Source organism: Dendropsophus ebraccatus, chromosome 8 (genome assembly GCF_027789765.1).
Source record: "Dendropsophus ebraccatus isolate aDenEbr1 chromosome 8, aDenEbr1.pat, whole genome shotgun sequence".
NCBI lineage: Eukaryota > Metazoa > Chordata > Amphibia > Anura > Hylidae > Dendropsophus > Dendropsophus ebraccatus.
In genome coordinates, this window is record NC_091461.1 from 50,559,127 (window position 1) to 50,572,774 (window position 13,648).

The 13,648-nt window shown below is 41.8% G+C and overlaps 1 protein-coding gene across 1 annotated transcript in view; it reads right to left on the minus strand.

The window, feature by feature from the left end:
- SGMS1 (sphingomyelin synthase 1) overlaps nucleotides 1–13,648 on the minus strand; it is a 197,786-nt gene that overhangs the window by 82,356 nt on the left and 101,782 nt on the right. The window contains exon 2 of the mRNA XM_069980331.1: nucleotides 11,714–11,778. The gene's annotated coding sequence lies outside the window, so the exon portion shown is untranslated. The remainder of the gene's footprint in view (nucleotides 1–11,713; nucleotides 11,779–13,648) is intronic.

The following is a 13,648-nucleotide window of genomic DNA, read 5'->3' on the forward strand; positions in this document are numbered from 1 at the left end:
TGCTTTGTGGCATATAAGAATACATAGATCTGTGGGGGCTCAGTGCAGGGAAGTGACCCCAGAACATCACTAATAGGGGATAGAACAAAAACATCTCCCCCTACCATATTAGTGATATTCTGGGGTCACTTCCCTGCACTGAGCCCCCACAGATCTCTGTATTCTGATCTCCCACAAAGCATCCAGTGTATGATGCACCTAGGACCCAACTACAACAGCTACAGGAACTAGAACTCCCAGCATGTACTGACAGTCTGCAGCCCTCAGGATATGCTGGGAGTTGTAGTACAGCGTAGACAGATGTATTGCTGGACCTTCAGGGCTGATGGTTGTCACCCACAGATTGCAGCCTCCAGGAGTCTCAGCACACAGTGATTTATTACAGGGTTGTCCTCTCAGAGACTACAACTCCCAGCATACCCTGAGAGCTGTATAAATGTAGGGATTTGTCACAAATACAGATGAATTCAGGAAAGGAGCGGGTCAGCATGTCGGGTCTCACTGGTTCTATATTGGTGGGCCCCAGGTGCCCCAGTCCCACACTGGATAGAAGCGGCCCCCGAACTAAGACGTCCCCGGCCTCCTTCCTTCCTCCATCACGTCTGTTTGATGAGAATAGCAGGCATCAAGCAGAGCGGCACCCAAGTGCCAGGGTATATACCATGCATGTAACCAGCCGGGGGGGGGGGGGGGGCGCCTCAGCAAGCAAGGTGCCTAGGGCAGCATGAACTCTAAATACAGGCCTGATAGTTAACCGTCATTACTGAAGCGCACCTTCAGGCATGAATATCTGCACAGTATCACTACAATGTTCCAAAGGGCCCCCAGACTGATTATAACCTCATGCATCTCTATGGACTGAGTATTCAGCAAACTTTTTCTAGCTAAGCATACAGTATATTGTTCTTGTTACATTGTGTCTAGTAATTGCACCTGACACTCACACACTAGACCGATGAAGCACACATCACTTCCACAGTGAATACATGCAACACACACCACTAGTACAAAGGACACAAGGCGCACATGAGGTTACCATGTGACTGACCTTTCGATAACGAGAAGGTTTCTAAAAATCTACACAAAGGAAAAGGGGAACTAAAGAAAAAAAATCTGAATACACAATTTAAGGTGCACTGTAAAGAACAGCTTACTGGGAAATAGAAAAGGGAAGTTATGATTTCATATGATACATTGATGTGGATGCAGAGGAGTATTGGCCAATGCATCAGAATATGTCCGAACAAGATACCTGATATCACACTCACCATAAGCTGGAAGCATAGTATATGTCTATAAGGGGAACGCATGTACTGTAACACTTATAGTGTAGGCGACAACATCAAGGGTCAGCATTTTGGTATCAGATGGTAGAAGCTATAAAATATAATGCACAGGCTATAAAAATTCCTGCAGCCAATAACCCCTGCATATTATTATGCTGGACCCCACAGATGAAGAATAGTTTGGAGGGAAAAAATGTAGCATCATGATTTTACATTGTTGTTGTGTGATGTGGGTTATATAATTACAATATAGATCCAATGAGGAAGCAGCAGGTTATCCAGGAGAAGGCCTTCTCCTTATACCATTTGTATTACATATAATATGCAAAACATCTAAGGAATGAAAAGCTTATAAGCCGTGCCCAGATAATTACCATGAAGAACGAGGAGCTGAAATTCTGATCTGCATTTCAAAGCCCGCACATACTAACATGCATGCATGAGAAGGCCAACCAAAAAGAAGGAGAATCTAAAGCAATGTTATGTCATTTACATCTGAAGGTCTATGCAGACAGCTATACCCACCCGAGGATAGGGGAGGTAAAGACAGTCCATAAAGCTAAACTGCTGTGCCTGTCCTAAGACGCTAGGCCTACAGTAGATTTACAGGCAAGGAATGGAACAGGCCAATGACTACCTGTATGACACATGTGCTGGCACATAAACATGCAATACAGGTCACCAGCTAGGATTTACCGCCATCTTATGGTTGCTGCAAGGATTCAGAATTTAAAGGTGTTTTCTAGGACTAGAAAAAAATAGCTGCTTCATTCCAAAAATATTGCGACCCCCTGTCCTGTATGATTTTAAAATTTGGCTCCGATCACTTCAACCAAATGGAGCTGCAATACCACACACAAACAGAGGACAAGTGTGGCGCTGTTTACAGTCCAGCTAAAAAGGACATTTGTGAGGTGCTTTCTAAGATGTCACTTCCTCTAGGACAATCAGGTGCTTTTAGGTAATCCAATTGGCTAGTAGCAGCTCTCTCATAGACACGCATTCCATACAGTATTCTCTTCAGTTCCAATTACTATGAATGGCACCATAGGTATAATAGGACATGTGACCTATACAGCAGTGGGCATGGTTTAATAGAGTAAAGTGACCTAGCAGATTCCTTTTAAGCTAGAGACCCATTTTGAGTACTCTATAGCTTCAAAGGAATCTGCTTGGTCACTTTACTCTAATAAACCATGGTCACTGCTGTATAGATCACATATACACAAGTTCAATTACGCATATGGTGCCATTCATAGCAATTGGATAGCCCCAAACAAATATTCATAGTGATTCTGTCTCTGGAAAAAAATGGCCATGTTTTTGTGGTGCTGAATAACCCCTTTAAACTTGTTTTTATGTTAACTATCCAGCAATGGCCATGGTTTAACAGGGTAAAATAAGACCCCCTTTAAAGAGTTATAAATACTAAAGAAAAAAAATTCTATTAGAAACATCAGAAGTTTTGCAAAAATGGAGAAACCCTCAGCAAGTTATTCTCTCCTTGCTGCGGGAGTCAAATTCTGTAGATCTATGGAGCCCATATCTGGCAGCAAGGAGAGTGATGGGGAGAGAAGGACCAAGAGATTGTTGTCCGTATTTGGCTGATTATCGGCCGATACAGCATATAATCGCTTGGTGTTATAGGTAATGTTAAAAGGCAACGATCAGCCGACATGCATGATGCATGAAACACAACAATCCCGCTAGCGACAGGTTGCTGGCTGATGCTCTGTACAATAGGAGCGGCGGCAGTAGACCGCCACTATCTCCTATGGACTACTCAAACAATCTCGCCCCTCCGCAGCTGCCCCCCCCCCCCCCACATGCTCTTACCCGCTCACTGTCAGCAGCAAGCGTGGAACGAGAAGCAATGTCGGCGCTCGCTTGCTCCTCATATTGAGCCGTGTAATAGGGCCATTAGCTGAATGCCTTATGGTTCCTTTACACAGGATTTATACACTGTATTTATCCTCTTTTCAAATCCATTCCTGCTTTGGCTTCAAAGATCTGTCAAATAAATCTCTCTGTGTAAACACACCCTTACTTTATCTGTTACTAGATAATAAAGATGTGCTAGATTACAGTATGACAACAGAGGAGCTTTCAGTGGAAATGATAGATGTAGAAGTAGATACATGTTCTGGTATTAAAAGGAAAGCTTGATGTGAGGCGTAGTACAATATATATTCAGCAATAATATGTAAATAAGCTTATTTGTATTGCCAACATACAGTCACAGAGCACTTATCTGATGAGCTAAAAATAGTATACTGATTTTCATGTGGTATTAAAAAGCTTTTATGTGGGTCAGTCCAAGTAAATGGTGTAATTTTCGGTGGCAGCATGGTATCTGATGGGAATCAGCAGCCACCTGTGATGTACGCTTATTCAGCCGTGACACTAAACAGCAATTGTCAATCCCTTTGCATTTACTCCATATAAATAAATGGGCTGATAGCACCCCCTGTTACACTGACAGTCTGACTCTCTACTGTGATTGGATACCCAAACAAAAAAGAAAAATAGGTAATTGAATAAAAAAAAAATTAAGGAAAATAAAACATATAAAAACACACTTAGGCCATGTTCACACAGCGTAAGAGACCAGCCGTTCCATGACCCGGCCGGGTCACGGAGTGGCTGGTCTCTGAAAAGATCATCCCGGCCGGTACTGCAGTACCAGACGGATAATCTTTCATGCCGCAAAAATCTGATGCGGGCGCATTTGAGCGCGCCCACATCAGAACTCCCCGCAGCACACTATGAAGCTTGCGTCCACAGTCGCTCGCTTCATAGTGTGCACTGACATGGTTTTCTACGGCCGCTATTCACTGAATAGCGGCCGCAGAAATCTGACATGCCAGTTCTTTGCGGTGCGACGGCGAGGGATCCCGGCGGGAGCGTATACTATGTGTACACGCTCCGGCCGGGATCCCATAAAGAAACAGGGCACGTATCTGTTCGTAAAAAGTACGGCCGTTGTTGCCGATTGCAACAACGGCCATACATTTAGGAAAAGATACGGTGTGTGAACAAAGCCTTAATCCGCAATACAGACATAAATAAAAGTAATCCCAAATAGGGATAGGGTAATAACCCAAATCAGTGAGCTAATGGGTGTAAAACCTCATGTCATTGGTCCCTATTTACATCTCATGACAGATAAAGCTGCCTAAAAATAGTAGAATATGTGTGTTTTTATATATTTTTTTTTATCAGTCTTGAATAAAAAATCATTTCTTTTTTGGTTGTTTGTTTGTTAGACGTTAGTTTATACTCTTTTGGGCCACATAGGCTTTATTGTGATGGGGTACTGAAATATTGACCTTGTTCTAAACACTGATGCTGCTGCTTCTCCAGCTGAAAGGTCACCTGTAAACTCAATGACATCATTACTCCGTGACATCACTGTTGATATCAACGTGATTTCATTTGGCGGACAGGGCATGCAGAGAAGACTACATTAGTAGATTGTACGCTTTTGCGGGCTGTGTACCAACAGATCTGACGACAGATTATCTGCCAAAGATTTGAAGCCAAACCCAGGAGTGGATTGAAAAGAGGAGAAATCCAGTCTTTCCTTTATGACCTGTTCTCTGATTATAGTCTGTTCCTGGGTTTGGCTTCAAATCTTTGGCAGATAATCTGTCGTCAGATCTGTTGGTGGAATAGGGCCTTTACTCCTGTAACAGGTTTCTGATTTTGTAATGTTCTGTTTGTCACCCCTTATATAGCACTTGTATAGGACTCTGAAACCAAGGACACTTTAAAACTAAATTATAATAATAAAAGACACAGATGTACAGTACATTTGTTCTGTATGGCTCTACCAATAATGGTGATCAATAGCTGCTGGTAACAGTGAACTAAAGAACTGGTACCCATACACTATCAATAGTCGCCAGTGAGAGTGATCGATAGAGCTAATGCTAATACACCTTCAATAGCTGCCAATGACTGATCTATAGAGCTGGTGCCTATACATCGTCAATAAATGACAGTGACAGTAATCTATAGAGCTGGTGCCTATACATCGTCAATAAACGACAGTGACAGTAATCTATAGAGTTGGTGCCTGTATACGTTCAATACCCAACAGTTACAGTGATCTATAGAGCTAGTGCCAATACACCTCAAATAGTTGTCAGTGACAGTGATCTATAGAGATGGTGCCTATACACCTTCAATAAAAGACGGTGCCAGCGATCTATAGAGCTGGTGCCTATACACCTTCAATAGCAGCTGGTGCCTATACACCTTCAATAGCAGCTGGTGACAGCAATCTATAGAGCTGGTGCCTATACACCTTCAATAGCACCTGGTGACAGTAATCTATAGAGCTGGTGCCTATACACTTTTAATACTTGGCAGTGACAAAGATCTATAGAGATGGTGCCCACACACCTTCAATAAATGACGGTGACAGTGATCTATAGAGATGGTGCCTACACACCTTCAATAAATGACGGTGACAGTGATCTATAGAGATGGTGCCTACACACCTTCAATAAATGACGGTGACAGTGATCTATAGAGATGGTGCCTATACACCTTCAATAAATGACGGTGACAGTGATCTATAGAGATGGTGCCTACACACCTTCAATAAATGACGGTGACAGTGATCTATAGAGATGGTGCCTACACACCTTCAATAAATGACGGTGACAGCAATCTATAGAGCTGGTGCCTATACACCTTCAATAGCAGCTGGTGACAGCAATCTATAGGGCTGGTGCCTATACACCTTCAATAGCAGCTGGTGACAGTAATCTATAGAGCTGTGATCTATAAAGATGGTACCTATACACCTTCAATACCTGACAATGACAGTAATCTATACAGCTGGTGCCTATACACCTTCAATACCTGGCAGTGACAGTGATTTGGTGCATATTTTCTTGTGTAGATGTGGTGCGGACTGCAGCTACTACGTGTGTGGGGCCACATCCTTAGAATAGAAATGAATTAAATAAGAATTTGCATCCTTTAGAAGATACAGTCACGCCCGGCGAGTTTCCTTACATTAGATACACTGAGAAAGCATGGCCTAAGGTTTCGCTTATCCTGAATATTGCAGATGCTTTGGTAAAAAGCACTTTCTCGGGCATGGTTGTAAATATGCCCACCTGCTTCCCATTAATGTTATATCATAGAGCTGCCAACAGGATGTGCGCTTCTCATTACAGAATTTTATAGTTGTCATGAATTGGCTGGATGTTAATGACTGAGATCCTGTGTATGGTACAGAGACAACTTTCTATCAAAAAGAAGAGGAACCTAAACAAACAAGGTCATACAGTGGCATACACTGCACCTTTGCTGAAGGAAGGAGAAGCCCTGATTATCTAACTGTGTTTATATTGGCATAAATATGGACATAAGGACGCAAGGACAGCTACACCATCAGGGCTCCTGCCCAGAGGTAGTATAGCCGATAGCCCCCTGACACACAACCTCTGTGGAGCTCAGGAGGTAACTTGATCCCTGCATCAGGAAGCTCCAGTAATAGTATTTGTGGTGTCCCACCACGGGTGTTTCTTATGCCGCACCTGTCACAAAAGCCTCCTACTCAAAGCTAAGTGGTGATGAAGGTAGTTTACTATTTCGCCACTAGATGTCAGTGTTTAGTATGTATGTTCTTTTAAATTGCACAGCTGAAGCTAACAAAGCGTTACTGTTTCTTATATATTATGTATTTTATGGTCCAATGGAGATACTCTTTCTTTCTGACCTATCACTTCTCTTCTTTTCTTTGCACACATTCCTTTCCACCACTCACAGGGTCTTTTACATACCCCTGTAGGAAGTAGTCACTAGGTGGGAGGAAGTGTATCTATAGTCTTACTCAGATTCTCCTGGGAGGAGGACACCCAGAGCAGACGTCCCTGTTGTAGCCAAGCGAGGGCCTGGCTTTGCCAGGACCCCTGTCTGGGACAGTCTAGGGTGTTAGTGAGTTGGTCAAGACACACGTATATGAAGCAGCCAGAGACACTCAGTTTCTACATTCTATTTACATCCACTATGCAGCGCTAGACACTCAAAGAGGAAGAAAAGTCGAGGAACATCTCAGCTACATCCTAAGCTACGAGAGGAACAAGCCTGGACAGAACAAAGATACCGGAAGGTCTATGTATTCTATCTCGCAGTGCAGGTGACACCGAAACACCCTCAGACACTTAGCTTTACCTAGGTAACCACAGCTGGGGTTGTATCACCCAATTCGGACGGGAAACTTGACACTGTAGGGAAAAAGGTGTTTAGACACAAGTCTAAACACAGGTACAAGTTAACTTCTCACTCTAAAGTATTTCTCTCAAGTTCCGGCAGAGCACAGTACTACCTTGGGTTGGGACTCCCTTGACAGACTCCTTTCCTCTATGCTGCTCCACTCTACTCTAAACTCTCCAAGCATCGCTACAGCTACCTCTATTATATTCAGTACTTTCAAGTATCTCCACAGCACTGATCAAGTTGAGCACTATTACCTGTACAAAGATTATCTATTTGCTGCCAAAGTGTTCTGTATTATTCAGAGACTGCACAGTAAAGCTGTTCTTTTTATTCATTGGGACTCAGTCTTCTCTGCACCAGCACCTGTATACATCCGCTACACACCTTGAGGGAATTTTTGCCCTTTCTGTGAGTGGCCATACCGATAGTCTGGGTGGGTCAATTGCCACTCAGGACTACCGTGACAAGAGCCCAAGGGACCCATCACAGCCCGGCAGGTCACCGACCATTTTAGGGAACGGTACAGCTAGCCACAACAAAAAGCAGGTACTAACACCACATCTGTGTGCTGGACTAGCACTGGCATCACAACATTACCACCCTTGGCAGAATTCATGTATGGATAGTGATGTCACTGCAACGTCCCACTGGATACCTGTGACAGATAGTTATATGCTGGCTAATATGGTACCCATTTAATGAATACATTTTTAAAAGGATACCAAGGTATGGAATAGTATAGTCTACTACTGGCTATTAGAAACTTAATTTTTACAGTAAACTGATGTATACTGGCCAGACTAAGCCTAAAAGGACGCAGTCTGGGTCATGTCAAATGTAGGGGCATTATGTGAATGGGGCCTTACATGAGGTTTTCAGTAAGGGTGCCCATATCAGTCTCAGATTTGTAAGTACCCTCTTACTGACTGCTGCTTCACATTTAGGCTTTGTTCAGCATCTCTTAAGGCCAAAAATATGTTGTTTTACCAGCAAAAGGAACCTTAAACTTTGAGCATTATTTGTTCCTTTTTGGAGCTTTCCTTGGCACCTTTTCAGGTGTTTTTGGGACATTTTATGAAACTCAAATCTTTCCCATTTCGAAGTGTTTATGTACAAAAATAACAAAAGCGTGATTTTTTTTTTCAGGCATAAAACAGCCTAAAAACCACAATTATCTTGCCCTTATATTTTCAGCCTGCATATCTGTAAACTGTCATGCACTTTCCTATTGCATTTAATGGGGAACAACAGACTTAAAATAGTTTTTTCTTGAGACATAAAATACATAAAAATACACTAAAAAAACATTGTGTAAACACAACCTAGGCCAAGGAAAAAAGCATTGCATAGACCAATTTGCATATTAGCAATGACACTGCCGAGTGCAATCAGTTGATGAAATAAACACACAGTATAATGGAAACCCATTCTTCACTACCTAATATTGTAGCCATATGACATGAAACAACCAAAAGGCCATAAGGCAATTTTCAGCCAGTTAGAAATAATGCAGAGGGCAAGAAATAAAAGCAGAAATGTAACATAACAAGCAATCATACAACATATTATTATCCTCATACAAAGCAAATGATTGACTTTTTGCCCTAAACCAAAGCTATAGAGACGTCATAGGGAGAAGCGGCTTCAGCGCAAATCACACTGAACTTTTAAAAGGTCAAAAAAGCCCAGCAGCAAAAGTCAACACCCTGACTGCAAATGGAAAAACTATGTACCACAAATACTGTATTACACGTCTCATTCTTTCCATATTAGTTATATGTTATATGGTTATTTTATATATATTTCTACATCATACCAATATGTATATAGAAAATACTTTATATTCATGCCTATTTATTTGTAGAATCCAACTAAGAGCTGAGTTACCAAGACCCACAAAAAGGCAAATGGTAAATGGAGACATTAAAGGGAAACTATCAGCAGGTCAGAAGAATATAACCTGCTGACAGCTCCCTACTGCACAAGGGGCGCTGAGGATGAAGGTATGTCTCTTACTGTCATCCTCGGCTCTGTTTTCATGCAGTTTGTAGTTTAATGCAGCATCTAGTAAGACTGTTTGGAGCACTGGGTGCGGGGCTACCACACCTAGAGCACCGATTTGGCCAACCCCCGGCCAGCAACCAATTACAACTCATCATTACCACCCCCAGGGCTCCAAACTGCCTTACTAGATGCTGAATTAAACTACAAACTGCATGAAAACAGAGCTGAGGATAATGGTAAGAGACATACCTTCATCCTCAGCACCCCTTGTGCAGTAGGGAGCTGTCAGCAGGTTATATTCTTCTAATCTGCTGATAGTTTCCCTTGTTTGGTTCCCACCATTGTGGGTCTAGATGTTGAATTAAACTAAAAACTGCATGGAAATGGCGCAGAGGATGAAGGTAAAAGACATAGCTTCCCCTTCAACACCCCATGCACAATAAGGAGGTATCAGCAGGTTAGATTCTTCTAACCTGCTGATAGTTTCCCTTTCTTGGTTCCCAACATTGTGGGTCTCTGAGAGAAGCCTGTAACTCCACACTTGTAGATGCTACAAATAAGTAGGCATGAATATGAAGTACTTTCTATACACATATTGTACAGATGCAGTGATATTTTATTCTAAGGCTGTGTTCACACAACGTAAAAACAGCGGCCATTATGTGGCGCTCAAAACAATGGCCGTTGTTTTAAATGCAAATTGCATTGAAGTCTACGGGCAACGGCCTGAAATAATTGATATGATCATTATTTCGATGGCCGTAGCAAACAACGGCCTTTGTTCAATACATTGTGTGAACAACAGCCATTGTTTGTATTGACTTCAATGCAAAACATTTTGTAATGAAAAGATCGGATGATGTGTAAACTGAAAACGGCCGTTCTTTTTATAAAAAGTACAGTGTGTGAACATAGCCTAAAAGTTGTAAAAATATATATTTAAAATAACCATATAACTATATGGACAGAATGAGACGTGTAATACAGTATTTGTTGCACATAGTTTTTCCATTTGCAGTCAGGGTGCAGACTTTTGCTGCTGGGATTTGCACTATAGGGACATATCAGCTAGTTACATTCTTATAACCTGCTGATAGTTTCCCTTTAAACCTGAAAACCATAGAAGCCACTGCTTTAGCTAGGCTTTTTCTTTTCTCCTTGCTTTTTACTTTACAGTGCTGTATGTACACTGTTTGCCCCAAAGATATTCTCACATAATGATTTTATTGTCAACCATATAGCGGTAAAATGCTGGGTTCACGCATAGTATTTTGGTCAGTATTCGGTCAGCTTTCTTTGGGAGATGAAATTACAGGAATAATCTTTCCATTGCAGTTTCTCCCCTTCTGGTTTTGGCTAAAAATATTTAGAAAAATACTAAATGAGAACCCAGCTAAAAAAGACCTATGAGGATTAGAGAAACAGCGCCATTCTTGTCCTTAGTTTGTGTGCTGTATTCAGTTCCATTTAAGTGAATGAATTCTGTTGCTGGCTGGTGAATACCAAGCCCATGAAGTGCTGTGGCCTTCTCCCCTGAGGGTCTACAATCACATCACTCACATATATTGCATATAGGGTCCATGTCATGCTGCAGAGAATCACTGGCCTCTGCAGCAATACATACACATATAGCGGCCTTGGGTTTTTTTCATGCCTGATTGAACTCTTAGATTTAAAAAAATCCTAGAAAGCCCTAAAAGAAAATAAAAAAACAAGCATTCTTACAGGTATTTGGTTTCTGATTTGTCACTTAAATATTATTCAGTTTCTAAACCATCCAGCTGTCATAAATGAACAAATTGTCTTAGTGACAGCGGGTGATCGGCCGAGCCTCATTATCAGCTTAACCAGCTCTCCCTGTTACTGATCCCCGGACACACAGGAATGCCGGACAGGTTTGTATGACAGACTATATTAGCATTCAGGGATATCTGTGATTCTTACATGGTGTCAGTACAGTTATAGGCTTGTACATGCTGACTCTTAGCCAATGTATAAAACCATGTGATGGTCTTCACAAGTTTTAGCCAGCGTTCTTGCATCTTCCTTTCTTGAACTTTACCCTACTATGCTCAAACAAGCAAAACAGATTGTTCTTTGTACTGGGGGGAAAGTAAAATATCACTAACATTCTGGATGGTTATTGATTAGATTCCTGTAGACATATACAGATACTGGGAACTTACTTTTCACGGTCTGCACCAGGTCCTTTTTGAGTCCATGTTGCGCTCGTGGTCAATGTTTGACTGAACTGTGGATAAAAAAAGAGAAAATTGTTCTGAATGCTGAGATACTAGTTCTGGAAATACACACAGTTCTATATGCAACCACATCACATTAGGATGAAGGGTGTCCCAGACGCAGTTTTTTGGTGGCTTTTTTATGGTCTCCACAAAAAGGTTTTTGAATTTAGGTATGAATGTTTTTTTTTATGCCTTTGGCGTTTTGGAGAAAAAGCCACAGAGCATGTAAGGCAATTCATAAACTTTCATTGATTCACAACTAACACCTGCATTTTTTTTTAATAGGGTTGTCAGGATGTATGTAAGGATGCTGGCAGATCCTGCTAACCACCCATTCTCACCAATAAGGCATAGTGGGTATTTGGAGGCAGAATCTTTGCACGTCACTTCTGTTCTGTATAACTGTTGGTAATCTGATGTGTACGCCAACATACCAGAACTCTTCCTGGAGTCCGATGTCGGGAGAAAAACAATTAAACTATGTTCACATGATGTCTGAAAAAGCTCCCGACATACATGCTAAACATGTCTATAGGACTACATTAGACAGATGGAGGCCAAAAGAATGTCCTTTCAGCCTCTAATCTGTTGCAGAAAATCTAGGCTGTGTTCACACATTGCAGTTTTATTGTGTTACTGAATTATTTACAGTACTTTATGATTTCATTGTGGTCCCACACAGAATGCTGTATTCTCTACTTGTAACACCACACAGCACGCTGTATTCTCTACCTGTAACACCACACAGCACACTGTATTCTCTATTTGTAACACCACACAGCACACTGTATTCTCTACCTATAACACCACACAGCACGCTGTATTCTCTATTTGTAACACCACACAGCACACTGTATTCTCTATTTGTAACACCACACAGCACACTGTATTCTCTACCTGTAACACCACACAGCACGCTGTATTCTCTACCTGTAACACCACACAGCACACTGTATTCTCTACCTGTAACACCACACAGCACACTGTATTCTCTACCTGTAACACCACACAGCACGCTGTATTCTCTACCTGTAACAGCACACTGTATTCTCTACCTGTAACACCACACAGCACGCTGTATTCTCTACCTGTAACACTACACAGCACGCTATATTCTCTACCTGTAACACCACACAGCACACTGTATTCTCTACCTGTAACACCACACAGCACGCTGTATTCTCTACCTGTAACACCACACAGGACGCTGTATTCTCTACCTGTAACACCACACAGCACACTGTATTCTCTACCTGTAACACCACACAGCACGCTGTATTCTCTACCTGTAACACCACACAGCACGCTGTATTCTCTACCTGTAACACCACACAGCACGCTTTATTCTCTACCTGTAACACCACACAGCATGCTGTATTCTCTACCTGTAACATCACACAGCACACTGTATTCTCTACCTGTAACGCCGATATTGGAATAATGAACTTTTTAAATTGAATTTAAAATTTTTTTTCTTTTCATCTCCACGCACATATTATGATCAAGCATCTTTTATCTTTGAAGTTGAGCCCCACAATAAAGACTTTATCCAATATTATACCGCAGTGATATGGTAATTAGAGATGAGTGAACCTCGAGCATGCTCGAGTCGATCCGAACCCGAACTTTCGGCATTTGATTAGCGGTGGCTGCTGACCTTGGATAAAGCCCTAAGGCTATGTGGAAATCATGGATATAGTCATTGGCTGTTTCCATGTTTTCCAGACAACCTTAGAGCTTTATCAAAGTTCAGCAGCCCCAGCTAATTAAATACCAAACGTTCGGGGTTGGATCGACTCAAACCCGAACCCGGTTCGCTCATCTCTAATGGTAATACATTATATAGACACATCTATATAACTTTCAATGTACTTTTAA